Source organism: Mesoplodon mirus (assembly GCF_964341445.2).
Source record: "Mesoplodon mirus genome assembly, chromosome: 3".
In the NCBI taxonomy this organism is placed as follows: domain Eukaryota; kingdom Metazoa; phylum Chordata; class Mammalia; order Artiodactyla; family Ziphiidae; genus Mesoplodon; species Mesoplodon mirus.
In genome coordinates this window covers 62,534,916-62,551,634 of record NC_138978.1, presented here as the reverse complement: position 1 = coordinate 62,551,634, position 16,719 = coordinate 62,534,916, and positions in this window count along the sequence as shown.

Here is a 16,719-nt window from a genome sequence, read left to right as displayed (position 1 = left end):
ACTAGAAGAGATCTTAGCAAAAATACAGTCCTCTCAATTGCTTTGGGCAGAAAGGAACCAAAACAAAATTGTGAACAATTGGTGAGTCTTATTAAACTATTTTTTAGTCATGAGACACAGCTTCTGATTGTACATACTGGTTGGAAATACCTGGTCTAATATAATGAGAAAATTTGATGAGGAAGGAAAGCATTAATATCTTCAGAAACAATATCCTTGAATATGTGAAAGCATACAGGACACATTACACAAATAGAAGGCTTATTAACCTTTGGCTGGAGCATGGACAGATACCGTTGTATCAGAAAAAAAGGGAAGAGTCTTTAATTTCAAATATTGATGGGTTGATTTGATGTTGAGTGCTTATAAAAAGTATCTTCTAATTGCTTTTGCCTTTTCACGAAATAAGAATCAGAGTCAACCCTTGAGAGTAAAGCATGGTGGGGAAGATATTGCAAGTTTGAAGGGAGAGGGTGTGAAATAGTAAATCTGTGGCAATGCACAGGGAATTGTAGTTCTGGTCCCAGAAGTTATTGCCACCAACCATTCCCAACAGCTTCTGCTAATTGTTGTCATTTAATGATCCACTCTTCTCATATACTGTCTAGTTATCTAGCACTCAGTAGTGGAAAGTATCAATACAAGGAATTTCCTACTGACTAGCTTCTGTCCTTGGAAAATGTAAACTCTGAGTTTCCTCATCCATAAAATATGAATAATAACATCTACCTAACTGGGTTGTTAAGATAATCTAAAGCAACAATATGTTTAAGTCTTGACCTTAGCAAGCCCAAGCTCAATTTCTAAGTCCTTTCCTCTGATAATGAGTTTAATAAGATTTCTGCTGATTCAAACTCCTTCCCTTCCAAATCTCTGTCCTCATATCTCACAATATATTTTCTTTTCTATTCTATCAGTGGTGATATTTTTTACCCCATCTTTGGAAGAATTAAAAATAGATCCAGAATTTTATATCCTGGCAGCCTGTGTATCTCTCCCAAAGATATATCTCCCTTTGATTTTGAAGGTAAAGCACATATGTGTATATGTGTATGCATGTGGTGTTATTGTTGAAATGAAACTTCTAGGAGAGAAAGGATTGCTGGTTTTAATATTAAACTCTAAATTTAAAGAAATTAAGTCAGTTCACTGGAATAAACTTAATAGTTCTAAATACAATAAAGTATAGCAACTAAGAATCTTCTGTTAACTCAGAATTAGCTTTTGTATTAACTAAGAATCTTATTTTCTAAGAACTGGGGGGAAAAATGTACAAAATAGCTGTTTTTATCTCTCCTGAAAACCTCTCAGAATGTGTACTGAGGAAATGCAGAATGTATAAGACATTTGAAAGTAGTTTTGACTTTTGCTCATTGTAAAAACAATTTTTGTATCATTAGTTGGTCTCTTAACTTATCCTTCCATAAGCAACTAGAAAACCAAAGTATATGCAACAACTGTTTCTAGGCATCGAACTACAGGTAATAAAAGACTGATTCCTGAGAAAAGGAAAACAAAGGAGGTAAGTCCTATGTTTGTCCCCAGATTACTGCCTACAGGCAGTTGCCAGGCCACAGTGCAGGGAGGGGCAGCCAAAATAAAGCCCAGTGTCTCACTGCATTAAGGAGCTAGAGATCAGAGTTCAGGATGACTGAGAGAGAGATATTAAAAAAAAAAAAGAAAAGAAAAGAAAAGAAAAAAACCCTTCAGAGATCTGCAGTGGTCTCAAGGTTTTGTTGAGTACTAATTGGCATGGAGCACGGTGAAGTAAGTCAGTTGAGTACTAAAAAAAAAAAAAAAACAACACTAGCCAAGGAAAGAATGAGAACGGACTGGAAAGCAGTAAACCAAACAATCTCTGTACCTCATGGATCTGGGAATAATTCATATTCCCATCAGCCAAAATATAGAGAGCTTCTAATACTTGGGACATTGGGTAGCATCTTCAGAAGAGTTGTGCTTCAGTAGTGGGGCCGAATTAGCCCTAGAATAAAAACTGCTATAAATTCACCCTAATAAATCTTAAAAACAGCCTGAAAATGTTCAAATTGCTCTTCAAGTAACTTCCTGTGTGCCAAAACAAAGTTCAATACTTTAAAGAAATACAACAAAATCCAGTACTTAACAGTGTAAAAATCACAATGTCCAGCATCCAATCAAAAATTACCAGACATGCAAAGAAACAGAAAAATATATATAATCCATAACCAGGGGGAAAAGCGATCAATAGAAACATACCCAGAAGTGACAGATAATGAAATTAGAGACACTTTAACAGTTATTATAACCATTATAAATATATTCTAGGATATAAAGAAAATCAGGAATATAGTGATAGAAATGAAAGATATAAAAAAGATTCAAAGAGAAATTCTGGAGGTTAAAAATACAATACCCAAAATGAAAAATACATGGAATGAAATTAAGAGCCAATTAGACACAGCAGAAGAAAAGATTCATGAACTTGAAAACAGCAATAGGAACTACCCAAAATAAAGTACAAAGGAAACAAAACTGAAAGGGACAAAGAACAGTCTCAGTGAGCTATGTGAAAATATGAACCGAGTAACGTGGATTGGAGTCTATGAGAGAAGAAAATGAGAAATAAGAGAAGAAAGAAAAAGGGAGGGCATAAAAGTTATTGACCAAAAATAATGGCTGAAGTTTTTCTAAATGTGACAAAGACCATAAACCCACAGAAGCTCAAGTAACCCCCAACAAAAAAAAACATAAATCTGCACCAAGGCACACATAATCAAGTTGCTAAAAACTAGTGATAAAGAGGAAAATCTTAAAAGCATTCGGAGAAAAAGCAGTTTATACAGAGGAACAAAAATAAGAATTATAGACTTCTTTTAAAAAACTGAAAACCAGAAGACAATTAAGTGATATTGTTTTAGATTTGTTTTCTTGGCTGAGAATTGGTGCCAGTTCACCACTAATAAAAATTTTGGCAGGGACTCTCAGTACTCTACCAACCACCAGTGATAGTCTCCTCATTACAAGCCAGCCATTGATTGATCCAGATCCAAAATTCTATTTTAGTCAGCTTCCTAAGACTAGTCTTAGTTCTGCCTTAGGTCATGTTACCCATAATATTGAGACAAATGTTTGTATACTGGATGCTACACTTAGGAGCAATACTTAAAGTGCTACAGGGGATGGGGCAAAAGAAAATGTTGAACTGCCACAGAATTGTAACAGAGGCCTCAACTGATCCAGTGAACAGGCTGTGGAGCTGGGATGGGCCTTCGGAATTGTCCACAATAGAGAAAAGGAGCTGGGCCTTTGTACCTTCATGTAAACCAGTCACTGAATATGGGTTGATTCGGGAGGACGTGTAACCTTGAGTGAAGCAGTTCCCTTCAGCCAAGCACAGTTCCTAAAGAGGAGTGCAGCCAATATTCCTGACAGCTGGGAAATGAATGAGCACTGAGGGGTTCTATGGAGAACACCTCATATTCACTGCAAAGGATCCCTAGCATTAAAACGAACAAACTGGAAAAGAGATTGTGTTACTATGAGAGAGGTTATGAGAACTGATGTTTTGGGATTATTTTTTACTTTATTGTTGATTTATTAAAAAGTAATGTCTGTTTATTGTACATGATTTGGAAATGAAAAAGTTTAAATCACCTATAATCTTTATCAACCACATAAAACTTTGTGAAATCTTGGAGTATTCTGTGTCTCAACAACTCAAAAGAAAGTGGCTTTTTGTTTTCTAAAGCTTATATGATTGACTAGGATTAGAGATTAGCAATAATTTTTCTTAAAAGTTCATGGTGAAGCTAAAAATGCAGTGAAAAGACCTACATTCTTATTCATTATGTACAGTGTCTCAGACTTTTGTATTTTTGGGTTTTGATCAGCTTTCTGATTTATATCTTGGAAGTTCTAAAGACTGCATCCATCTTTAGATTTAGCAGTTTCAACCTGTCTCCTTACAATTAAGTGACCTGATTTGTCAGGCAGTACTTTATGCTCAAGCAAAGAGTCCAAATGTCTTTCTCTTCCCCAGCTTAATATTCATGTATCCCCTCCACTTACATTTATATTCCACCTATTGCTAAGCTGTAGGACTATTAAGCATTGCTATTAAGTTCATTAAACAGAAAATTAAATTTCAAAATCAAATCATGAATTGGAAGGAATTACACAATTTATAAATCACAGATGTTGGTGGAAGTTTAACTTTTGGAATCAGTGTTATATAATTCCTAAAATGACTGTGTATTTATTTTTTTAAAAACCTATTAGTAAGTTAGATTTGGATGACTTATGGGCAGCAGTGCCATCTGCAGGCCTCCTCTGTTGTAGTTCTTTTTAGTCTCTGATGTTCTCTTTAAAAGGGATTTGACTCTACTGAATATTTATGGCTTTATAATGCAAGTACAAAATGGTATTAATCACAGACTGCAGAAGGGTGAACTTATAGGTACAGATCCTCATTAGGGATTTTTAAACCACTGAGCTAATATCAACTGTCATATCCATATTTATAATTCAAATATTAAACATAATGTGTAAGATCTAGAATATATATAGAATGAGTGTGGGTATTGGAATCAGGCAGAACTGAGTTCTAATTGTGTTTATATTAGTTATCAGCTGTGTGACATTAAAAAATTTACTTCTCTGAGATGCAGGGTTTTTATTAGTAAAATGGGGATAATACTTCCTTCATGACATCTTTGAGAGCTCAAAATAGATTAAATGTATAAAGTGCCTAGCACAAATGTGCATACAATATGCCTCCAATTGATAATATTTCCCTTTCCCTTAAAATTAAAACAAAACAAAAATCTCAAGACCATTTGTTGCCTTTGTACAAAGTGCATTTAAGAGTTATAAAATATATCATTACCTTTTTGGATAAAGTGGAGTTTGAAGGAACAGTTTTACTGGGATACTTATTATCCATCCTGTCCTGTATGTCTTTTCATTCTTATGTCTTTTAAAATTTAAATGTAGATATATGTTAGAACCTGCATAGAGTATTTCTGCGAGGTATTTACAAGAAATGATAAACAGTGATTGCTGAATTTGGGGGATATGAAGGAGTCTTATTCTTTTAATGTGTATACCCTTGGAACTGTTTTAATTTCTATCATGTACAACATTGCTTTTTCCAAAATAAAACTAATAAATATAAACATTTGGAAAAGGAAAATGTCTGAGATTATCCTTGTATTAAAAATGAATCATAGGGACTTCCCTGACATTCCAGTGATTAAGACTCCACCCTCCCAATGCAGTGGTCACGAGTTTGATCCCTGGCTGGGGAGCTAAGATCCCACATGCTGCAAGGCACAGCTAAAAAAAAAAAGAAGAATGATAATTTGGTCTCACCCCCACCTCCAAAAATCTTTGCTTCTAAATGAAACAAGACAGAAAGGAGAAGGCTTACCTGAGCAATTCAGATTTTGAATAAACGTTCTCTGAAATTGTAATATTGATATATACTTTCAAGGGAACCTGTATACAATTTTCTTCAAAATTGATAAGAATAGAATGAACTGCCTAAGATCTCTCCTCTCAGGAAGCAGAGGCTGACATATTATCCAACTGCTAGCTCTGTGATTATGTAGTAGACTATGAATTGAATCACCTGACACACGTTTCCAGCTGAGGTTGAGCAAGATGAGGCTCTACCTTCTTGTTTTAGCTCTCATGCTATGAACAAGTGTCCTCTTTGCAGTCTATGTAGTGCCATGTTTTTCTTATTTTTGTGCTTTTTGTAGGTGATTTCACTGTTTAAATTGAACCCCAAGCATAGTGCTGAAGTGCTGCCTTTTATTCCTAAGCATAAGCATAACAAGGTGGTGATGTATCTGACAAGCAAATGTATGTGTTAGATAAGCTTCACTCAGGCATGAGTTACAGTGCTGTTGGCTGTGAGTTAAATGTTAATGCATCAACAATACATATTAAATAATGTGGTTTTGAACAGAAACATACATAAAACAAGGTTATAGATTAGTCAGTTCCTGAAAATGTTATGACCAAAGGCTCGAAGGAACCTAACCCTGTAATTACCCTAGGAGCAATGGTTCAGGATTTGCTATTTCAGTGTTTGTGGCGACTTTATAGAAACATCACTGCAAATAATGAGAATCAATTGTATTGCCATATGTTTACAAAAGAGTGGAGGTATCATGGCTGACTTTTTTTTTCTCCTATACATTTCTGTATTTTCCATGAACATATTTATTCTCATGAACATACACTAATTTTATTACAAGGAATAAAATTTTTCAAAATATATACACTCTTAGAGACAGTTTGATATAAGTAAAACACATTGATTAGCAGTCAGATGTGGATTTGAGTTACTGCTCTGCCATTTAATAGCTATGTAACTTTGGGAAAGTTGTTTAACTTTTCACAGCCTATATCCCCATCTATAAAACAGGTAATATTATTTAACTTGGGAAGTTATTCTGAGGATTAGGAACAATGTATCTAAGTTGTCTAGCTCAATATCTGGTATAGGATGGAACTCAAAAAAATGTAACTACTAATATTAACTCCAAAAAATGTAACTATTAATATTAACTCTCTCCTAGGACTAAACTACAGAAGCCCAAGCCTCAGAGACTCACAGGTCTTTGGAAAATCATGATTTTCATGCCAGTTGTTATCCCCGTTCACAAGCATAAATTTTATAGATTCATTGCTTCAGTTTCTCTATACTTATTCTTGTTCCATCAACTATTTTTTGAGTATCCACAGTGTGCAGGAACTCTTCTAGTGGGGAATAAAACAGACAAGGTCTCTGCTGTCTGGTGTGTTAAATCATATAATTTAGGCCTTTGTAGAAGAGCTTTAATGACTTTGACCTCCGCTTATGTATCTCATTGAATACCCGGATTTGGGGGCTCTGACAATTAACCCTAAAATACACATATTCTGGAAATTGCTTCCTTTTTTAATCAAATCCATCAGATATTTGCTTAGGTATTTTTAATCCCTAAGCTGTTTAATATGTGTGGCATTATAATGCTTGATTTTCCTTCTAACAATACTTAGATCAAACTTTATTGCATCTACTCCTTTTTTTTTTTTTTTTTTGGGTTCATAATATCTCCTTTCTCTCTCTACCAACCTGGGGAGATTAAAGTTGCCAAACATTTACACTAGGTTAGTTTGAGATGGTGAATAGAATCTGACTATTATACAAATTTAGAAAGTTTCTAAAATGGAAGCTCTATTTCAAAAATCAGTTTTTGAGAATAACTGAATCCACATCTCAGACAAATTTAATAAGGATGATTTAACTTTGCATAATTCATAACAGAAGTTATGCTTCTAAAAATAAACTACACAAATGGGAGTTCTATTTGGCCTCCCATACACAGAGAGGTAGCAGCGTATTTCTGTGTCTCTTTGCCCCCAGTCATGATCTGCTAGCTGTGTTGTCCTTTTCCTTAGTATAAGGTGTTGGAATGTCATTACCTGTGTTCCCATGTGTTTTCCAAGAGACTGGCAAAATCTCTCCATGTGTGGTCCAGTGTCCCATTGTGTCCATTACTAGTACAGCTTAGCTGACCTCACCCATGTGCTGCTGCCCTTTTGCATTTTTCTATTTTATTTTGTCTGCTTTTATGTTGCATTCAGCTTTTCTCTTCTGCACACTGCAACGTCCTCTCTATGCATCCTCTTTTCATCTGCTTCAGCTCTCAACCATGTGGGAGAGACCGTTTACCTTTGGGAAATGATTTTATTTTGTCACCAGAAAATCCAACCCCTTCCCCAAGTGCGTATTTTCTAACACACTCTGGATCTTGGAAACAGGAAACAGTAAGTAGTTTTTCTTCATTCCAGAACATCCTGGGCCATAGCTGCACAGCAGAGATCAAAGCAGGCACACATCAAAAAGCACCCCAACCGAGAGGAGCAGCCCTGAAGCTTCAGTGCCTCCGGCTCTTATTATCATCACTGCCTGTGAGTCATGTATATCTCATCTTTCCCCTGTCTGCTATTCCTTTTCTAGGCTCAGCAAAGAAAGCTGCTCTTTACCAAACTTTCTTAACAACTCAAGGTAAAAACTCCTTCAATTTTTCCCTCCCTCCTTCCTCTCATAATTATTATAGTTAAACAATTTCAGTGATCCTCATTTATTTGACATTTCTTAAGCTCTTATTGTGTGCCAAGTACTATGCTGAGTGATGAGGCTAGAAAAAATGAATGCTACACTCCCTACTCTCAAGGAGCTTTCAACTAATGGAACAAGACAAACAACACATAAACAGATAGTTCTAATATAGTGTGATCAATTCCACAGTAGAGGCAGGCAAAAGGTCTTTTGCGAGTAAATGGAAGGGGCACCATTTCACAGGTAAGGTGATGTATTGGATGAGGGTTTTGCCAGGCAGAGGGTTAATGGATGTAGGGACAGGGTATGGGAGGGTTAGGGTAGTGTAGACAGAGGCAAATCACAGGGGGTGAGATATAGCAGATGTATTCTTGAGGGAAGGGTAATAGAAGCAGGTCAGGATTGCTGAGCTATGTATTTGAGGCGGGGAGATACTGCTGGGAAGAACATTGTAAAACTTTCATTCTTTTTTTTCCCTTTTATTCTGTTTTGCGGCAGTGATTTCCACCAATCTGTCTTCCAGCTCACTTATTCATTCTGCCTCGTTTATTCTGCTATTGATTCCTTCTAGTGTATTTTTCATTTCAGTTACTGTATTGTTCATCTCTGTTTGTTTGTTCTTTAAGTCTTCTAGCTCTTCGTTAAACATTTTTTTTTTTTGTATCTTCTAGGTCTGTGCCTCCATTCTTTTTCCGAGATCTTGGATCATCTTTACTATCATTACTCTGAATTCTTTTTCAGGTGAATTGCCTACCTCCACTCCACTTAGTTGTTCTTCTGGGGTTTTATCTTGTTCCTACATCTGGAACATATTTCTGTGTCGTCTCATTTTATCTAACTTTCTGTCTTTGTGGTCTCTGTTCCACAGGCTGTAGGATTGCTTCTGCTGTCTGCCCTCTGGTGGGTGAGGTTGGTCCAGGGACTTGTGCAGGCCTCCTGGTGGGAGGGACAGGTGCCTGCCCACTGGTGGGTAGAGCTGGGTCTTGCCTCTGGTGGGCAGGGCTGTGTCAGGGGGTGTGTTTAGAGGCTACTGTAGGCTCACAACACATTAGGCAGCCTGTCTGCTGATGGGTGGGGCTGTGTTCCCACCCTATTGGTTGTTTGGCCTGAGGCGTCCCAGCACTGGAACCTGCAGGCAGTTGGGTAGGGCCAGGTCTCAGTGCCAAAATGGCAACCTCCAGGAGAGCTCATGCTGATGAATATTCCTGGGGGACGTCCTTGCCCCAACAGTGAGTCAGAGCTGACCCTCACCTCCCCAGGAGACTCTCCAAGACCCAGAGGTAGGTCTGGCCCAGGCTCCTATGGAGTCACTACTTTGCCATAGGCCGCAGAGCACATGAAACCTTGTGTGCACCCTCCAAGTGTGGGGTCTCTGTTTCCCCCAGTCCTATGCAGCTTCTGCACTCAAGCCCTGCTGGCCTTCAAAGCCAAATGCTCTGGGAGCTCCTCCTCCCAATATCAGGCCTCCAGCTGGGGAGCCTGACGTGGGGCTCAGAACTGTCACTCCTGTGGGAGAAACTCTGCAATATAATTCTTTTCCACTTTGTGGGTCACCCACCCAGCAGGTATGGGATTTGATTACATCACAAAAGCACCCCTCCTACCATCTCATTGTGACTTCTTCTTTGTCTTTGGATGTAGAATATCTTTTTTGGTAGGTTCCAGTCTTTTTTGTTGATGGTTGTTCAGCTGTTATTTGTTATTTAAGTATTTTCATGAGAGGAGGTAAGCTCAAGTCCTTCTACTTTGCCATCTTGTATCCTTCCTGAACATCATAAAAATTTATCTGACACACATTCAAGAACTTGGACTTTATTCTATAAAGGTGAACTTTACTAAAATATGACTTCTTGTGTTAGGTTGAATAACAGGCCCCCAGATAAGTTCATGTCCTAATGCCAAAACCTGAGATTATAATACCTTATATGATAAAAAAAAAAAAAAATATATATATATATATATATATATATATATATATATATATATATATATATACTTTGCAAATGTGATTGAAATAAGGATCTTGGGATAGAGGGATTACCCTGGATTATATGGATCATCTGTGTAAACCCAATATAATCACAAAGGTCCTTATAAAAAAAGATAGGAAGATCAGAGACAGAGAGAGATGTGAACATGGAAGCAGAAGACAGAGAAAATGCTGTGCTGCTGGCTTCAAGATACAGGAAGAAGCCACAAGCCAATGAATATAGGTGGCCTCTAAAAGCTGGAAAAGTCAAGGAAACATTCTCTGCTAGAGGCTTCAGAAGAAAAGCAACTCTGTGAAACTAGTTTAGATTTCTGACCTCTAGAAACATAAGACAATAAGTTTATGTTCTTTAGTCACTAAATATGTGGTAATTAACAGCAGGAAATTAATATGCTCCTTGAGAGCAGAAGTTTTTGGTTTATTGCTGCTCTATCATCTTGAACGGTCCCAGAATAACTTTCAGAGAAGAAAAAGAAATAAAAGGAATCCAAATTGGAAAAGAAGTAAAACTGTCACTGTTTGCAGATGACATGATACTATACATAGAAAATCCTAAAGATGCTACCAGAAAACTACTAGAGCTCATCAATGTATTTGGTAAAGTTGCAGGATACAAAATTAACACACAGAAATCTCTTACATTTCTGTACACTAAGAATGAAAGATCAGAAAGAGAAATTAAGGAAATAATCCCATTTACCATCACATCAAAAAGAGTAAAATGCCTAGGAATAAACCTACTGAAGGAGGTGAAAGACCTGTACTCAGAAAACTATAAGATACTGATGAAAGAAATAAAAGACGACACAAACAGATGGGGAGATATACCATGTTCTTGGATTGGAAGAATCAATATTGTGAAAATGACTACCCAAAGCAATCTACAGATTCAATGCAACCCCTATCAAATTAGCAATGGCATTTTTCACAGAATTAGAACAAAATCTTTTACAATTTGTATGGAAACACAAAAGACCCCTAATAGCCAAAGCAATCTAGAGAAAGAAAAAGGGAGATGAAAGAATCAGGCTCCCTGACTTCAGACTATACTACAAAGCTACAGTCATCAAAAAAAGTATGATACTGGCACAAAAACAGAAATATTGACCAATGGAACAGGATAGAAAGTCCAGAGATAAACACACACACCTGTTGTCACCTAATCTATGACAAAGGGGGCAAGACTATACAATGGAGAAAAGAAAGTCTCTTCAATAAGTGGTGCTGGGAAAACTGGATAGCTAAATGTAAACAAATCAAATGAGAACACTCTGTAACACCATACTCAAAAATAAACTCAAAATGGACTAAAGACCTAAATGTAAAACTCTTAGAGGAAAACATACGCAGAACACCCTTTGACATAAATCACAGCAAGATCTTTTTCGATCCACCTCCTAGAGTAATGAAAATAAAAACAAAAATAAACAAATGGGACCTAATTAAACTTAAAAGCTTTTGCACAGCAAAGGAAACCATAAACAAAATGAAAAGACAACCCTCAGAATGGGAGAAAATATTTGCAAATGAAGCAACCAACAAGGGATTAATCTCCAAAATATACAAACAGCTCATGCAGCTCAATATCAAAAAAAGCAGACAACGCAATCAAAAAATGGGCAGAAGTTCTAGATAGACATTTCTCCAAAGAAGACATACAGATGGTCAAAAAACACATGAAAAGATGCTCAACATCACTAATTATTAGAGAAATGCAAAACAAAACTACAATGAGGCATCACCTCACACCGGCCAGAATGGCCATCATCAGAAAAATCTACAAACATAAATGCTGGAAAGGGTGTGGAGAAAAGGGAATGTTGGTGGGAATGTATATTTGTACAGCCTTCCTGGAGGATAGTATGGAGGTTCCTTAAAAAACTAAAAATAGAGCTACCATATGATCCAGCAATCCCACTCCTGGGCATATATCTGGAGAAAACCATAATTCAAAAAGATTCATGCACCCCAGTGTTCATTGCAGCACTATTGACAATAGCCAGGACATGGAAGTAACCTAAATATCCATCAGCAGATAAATGGATAAAGAAGATGTGGTACATATATACAATGTAATATTACTTGGCCATAAAAAAGAACAAAGTAATGCCATTTGCAACAACATAGATGGACCTAGAGATTGTCATACTGAGTGAAGTAAGTCAGACAGAGAAAGACAAATATCACATGATATCACTTCTATATGGGATCTAAAAAAAAGGGTACAAATGAACTTATTTACAAAACAGAAAGAGTTACAGATGTAGAATACAAACTTATGGTTACCAGGGGTAAGGGCAGAGGAATAAATTGGGAGATTGGGATTGACTTATACACACTACTGTATATAAAATAGAAAACTAATAAGGATCTACTGTATAGCACAGGGAACTCTACTCAATACTCTGTAATGTCCTATATGGGAAAAGAATCTAAAAAAGAGTGGATATATGTATAACTGATTCACTTTGCTCTACACTTGAAACTAACACAACATTGTAAATCAACTATACTCCAATAAATTTTTTTTAGAAAGAAATATTGAAGTAAAATCTACAACTTGGTTAGAGTCAATAAATAAATAAATAAAAATGAAAGCTGGAAAAGTCAAGGAAACATTCTCTCCTAGAGGCTTCAGAAGGAAAGCAACTCCGTAAAACCAATTTAGACTTCCGACCTCCAGAAACATAAGATAAGAAGTTTGTGTTGTTTTAGTCACTAAGAGTGTGGTAATTAACAGCAGGAAATTAATATACCCCTTGAGAGCAGGAGGTTTTGGTTTATTGCTGCTCTATCTTGAATGATACCAGAATAATCACCCCAAAATATGCTTCTTTGAGCTAAAGGCCAGTAGAACCTGAACACCCAGGAAAAGCTCTAAAACCAGGGCACAAGATTCCCTTTTGTAAAGGAAATTTACATTTATGAAGGAAACTTACATTTGTAAATAAGATGTCTTATTTTCCTAAACCAGAAGGAGGAGGACTCTTTTAACTCTTGTCAATGGAGAAGGCACCAAAAAAACTGGTTAACAAACTTTATTAAACAACTCGTTTACCATATTTTTCTGGCCGCCTTCCCCTAACTAGCCTCTCTCAGAAGCCCTTTATCTTACCTAAGATGGTATAAAAACCCAGATTTTAACCACATTTTGGGTTGCTCATCTTTGGGTGCTCTCGTATAGAGGAAAAGACCTTTTTCCTCCCCTAGACTTCTGGCAATGAGAATGGGCTAGCTGGGACACCCCACTTGCTCTGGAGACTGCAACTGAAATCCAGGACCCCTGACAAAGCTGGCTGAATGTAAAAATTCTTACCAAAGTCAGCCTCCCAGGTTTCTATCTGCAGTGTCCAATCAAATGAGGGTGGCAAATGTCTCTTTGTCTTATCTTTTCCAAATTTAGATTAACAATTGAAAAACAATTGTAGAAATTAGTTATTTGGATTTTTACTCATGTGAATTTTGTTCTGAGGGACTGATTATTGATCCTTTCCCTCCCAGGGACAGCTATTGCTTTCTTCTTTGTCTAGTTCTGTGTCCTGAGAGTTTGGCTTTCCTCCTGCCAGGGCATGCATGTTGTCATACCTGCAACTGCAGGCAGCCACCTGTCAGGGAGGTGGGGTGGAGGCCAAGAGCAAGTAGATGAAAAGACAGAAATGTGGGTTGCACTGCATTCACAGCTGGTGTCTTGCCATTGCCAGTTCTCAGGGTTGGTTTGTCTAAGTCTTTCTTGCTTTTGGCCACCTTTGGATAGATCATGAGATCTATCATGAGAGCTTCTTCTTTTGCACCTTCTATGGTGATGCCTCTTGTGTCCCTGCTTATGCTATCAGAAAGCTAAGGTTTTTGGCTTGAGTCACAATTAGAATAGTATATCTTTGTTTTAAAAAAATCTCCAAGACCTAAAACAGTATCTGGAACATAGAAGGTGCTCAATAAATATTTATAGAGGGGTGAAATAGAGAGGACTTAACAATGAGGTAACCCAAAGAGAGAATCAGAGGCCTTGTGAATTTTTATCCTTTACTGTATCAACAGTATATAGAATTTTTTTTTTTTTTTTTTTTTGCTTGACCACCTTAATCTAATGTGCTTTTCCAACAGGAGAGGTCATATGCCAGGGCATAACCAAAGACAAATAGGACTCATCTTTCTGCAGAGTCAGTTTATCATGAAATTTCAGAGGAGAAAAATATGTATTTATATAAACAATCTATACTAGGTGATAGGGTATATGAATATTTTTCAAACTTCAAGGAAATTTGGTCCTCCAAGCCAGTAGCCTCTGGTTATGCCCACAGATGCTTACAGGGTGAGTTAATTCTCATCCAACATTGAGACTATTTGGGTGGAGAGATTTGATAGGCACATATCTACTGGTAATGATGCAAAACACCTCAGTCATGCAGAACTACTCTCCTAAGATTTCCATTGTCACATTCTCTTCTCTTTCATAAGAAGTTCCTGAGCACTTTCCTTTACTTTGCTTCCAAAATCGATATGCATTTGTCCTCATTCTTTTTTTATTATTCTCCTAGCATTTTGCAAATCTAGCTTTACAATTACTTATATGAATGACCTTTTACAAATCACTTTACCTCTTTGAGTTCCAGTTTCTTCATTTGTAAACTAAGGAGTTTATACCAAGATATCTTTAAAGTCTATACCAAGTTTAAAATTCTATGATAATGTTTTATAGTATTAACCAGCTGCTAGTAGTTGGCTTAGAGTAGCAAATAAGCCAACATTTATCAGTTGACATCTGTCCCTCATCTTTAATTACAAGATATCAAGTAGTTATTTTTGCATTAAACAACCACCCTCAAAACCTAAAAGCTTAAAACGACAACCGTTTATTTAGCTCACAATTCTGCAGTTCAGTAATTTCAACTGGTCTCAAAAGGAGTTTTTCTGCTCTTACCTGATCTAGAATGGCCTCAGCTGAGATGACTTATCTCCATTTCATGCAGCCTCTCACCTTCCGACAGGCTAGCCTGGGCTTTTTCTCATGGCAGAGTAAAGGCCCAAGACACAGAGTGGAATTGCACAGTGCTTCTAGAGGGCTAGGCCTGGAACTGGCATGCCTTCCCTTCTACTGCATTCTGTTGGTCTAAGGAAGTCATAGATCAGCCCAGACCCAAGGAGTGGAAAAATAGACTCCATCTCCTGATAGGAGGAGTTGCAAAGACACGTTGCAGAGGGCATGGAAAAGGGAGAAAAATTGGGGTCATCATTGTCCTCAATCTTCCACATAGTTCAATGATTCTTTTCTTTCTTATCCCCAGCATCATAAATACTCTCCTCCTGAAGTGACAATAATAATAATAACTCACATTTATTAAGCACTTGTTGCCAGGCACTCTTCTGAGCACATTACATTAACAATTCATTTTCTTCTCACAAGAACTTGTTGAGGTAGTTATTACTGGTATATTATAATGAGAAAACACAGGCACAAAGAGGAAAAATAATTTACAAGATCCTTTCCACCAAGAAAGAAAAGTTCTTAGAGGATAAGCCATGTGATGTTGATGAGAATTAAACCAGAATTGAACAGCTCTCCAGGTCATCTGAGGGCATAAACACCTTTCCATTCCTTTTCCACAAGATTCAAAGGCTAGAGTGCTCAGGAGAATGAAGTTGTCCCACCATTGTTAAAGAGATATGTGTACATTTACAATCTCAGCCAAAGATTTTAAAAAGGCAGATTTTAAAATCATCTTTAATGGAAAGAATTCCTCTGTATAAGTCTTCTTCATATCCCTATGGAATCTATTTTGTTTTAATTCCAGCAATCTTTATCAAGTGACAGTGATGCCAGACACTGGGGATATCAAGAACCACGGGGACTTTTAATTTAACATAAAATAAACTTCAACTAATTATGCAGTTCTAGAGGAAGCATCAGCTAGGTAATTCTAGAGCATTCAGCCTTTCCTCAGAGCCACTAATGTCACTCATTGACCTCAACTTTTAAGCACACTCTAACTGATAGGACCAAAGACATCTGCCTCTATGTCTGAACTATCTCTGATCTTCCTCTTAAGTTTTTTCTCCCCTGGTACAGCCATCTAAGCTCTATTGTACCTGCCTTGCCTGTGCTAACCCACAGACCCTATTCTAGTGTTTTCCAACGTTGCCTAATCTATCACATCAGACCTAATGAGTCTGAATCTGCAGAGAGGGAATCTGTATTTCTAACAAGTACTCCAGGTGATTCTTATGACTATGTAGGTTTGGTAAATGCTGCTTTATCTTTTATCTAGCATGATTTTAATTAGAATGATTAGTTTAATCTAGCATGATTATAGTCTAATTCTAATTGGCTTGACTGAATCCTAAAATCTGGGTTCATGAAAATTGTTTTCCATGTCAAGAAGTAAACTTTGCCTGGGAACTTAGTCTCATCATTCATACTGGGTATAGCCTAATAGGGAGACAAGATGTGGAGCCTCCACTCATGATAATTAAAAGTGATGTAGAGAAGTACTATCTGGTATCCATTTGGGCCATACATGGGCTGTTGGAAGTAAACATTTTCTGGTGGGGAGAAAAGACTAAGACTCATAGATATGGAAAAAAAATGTGCTTTAAATACCTCAAATCTAGTTGCTATATCCTATGCAAAGGC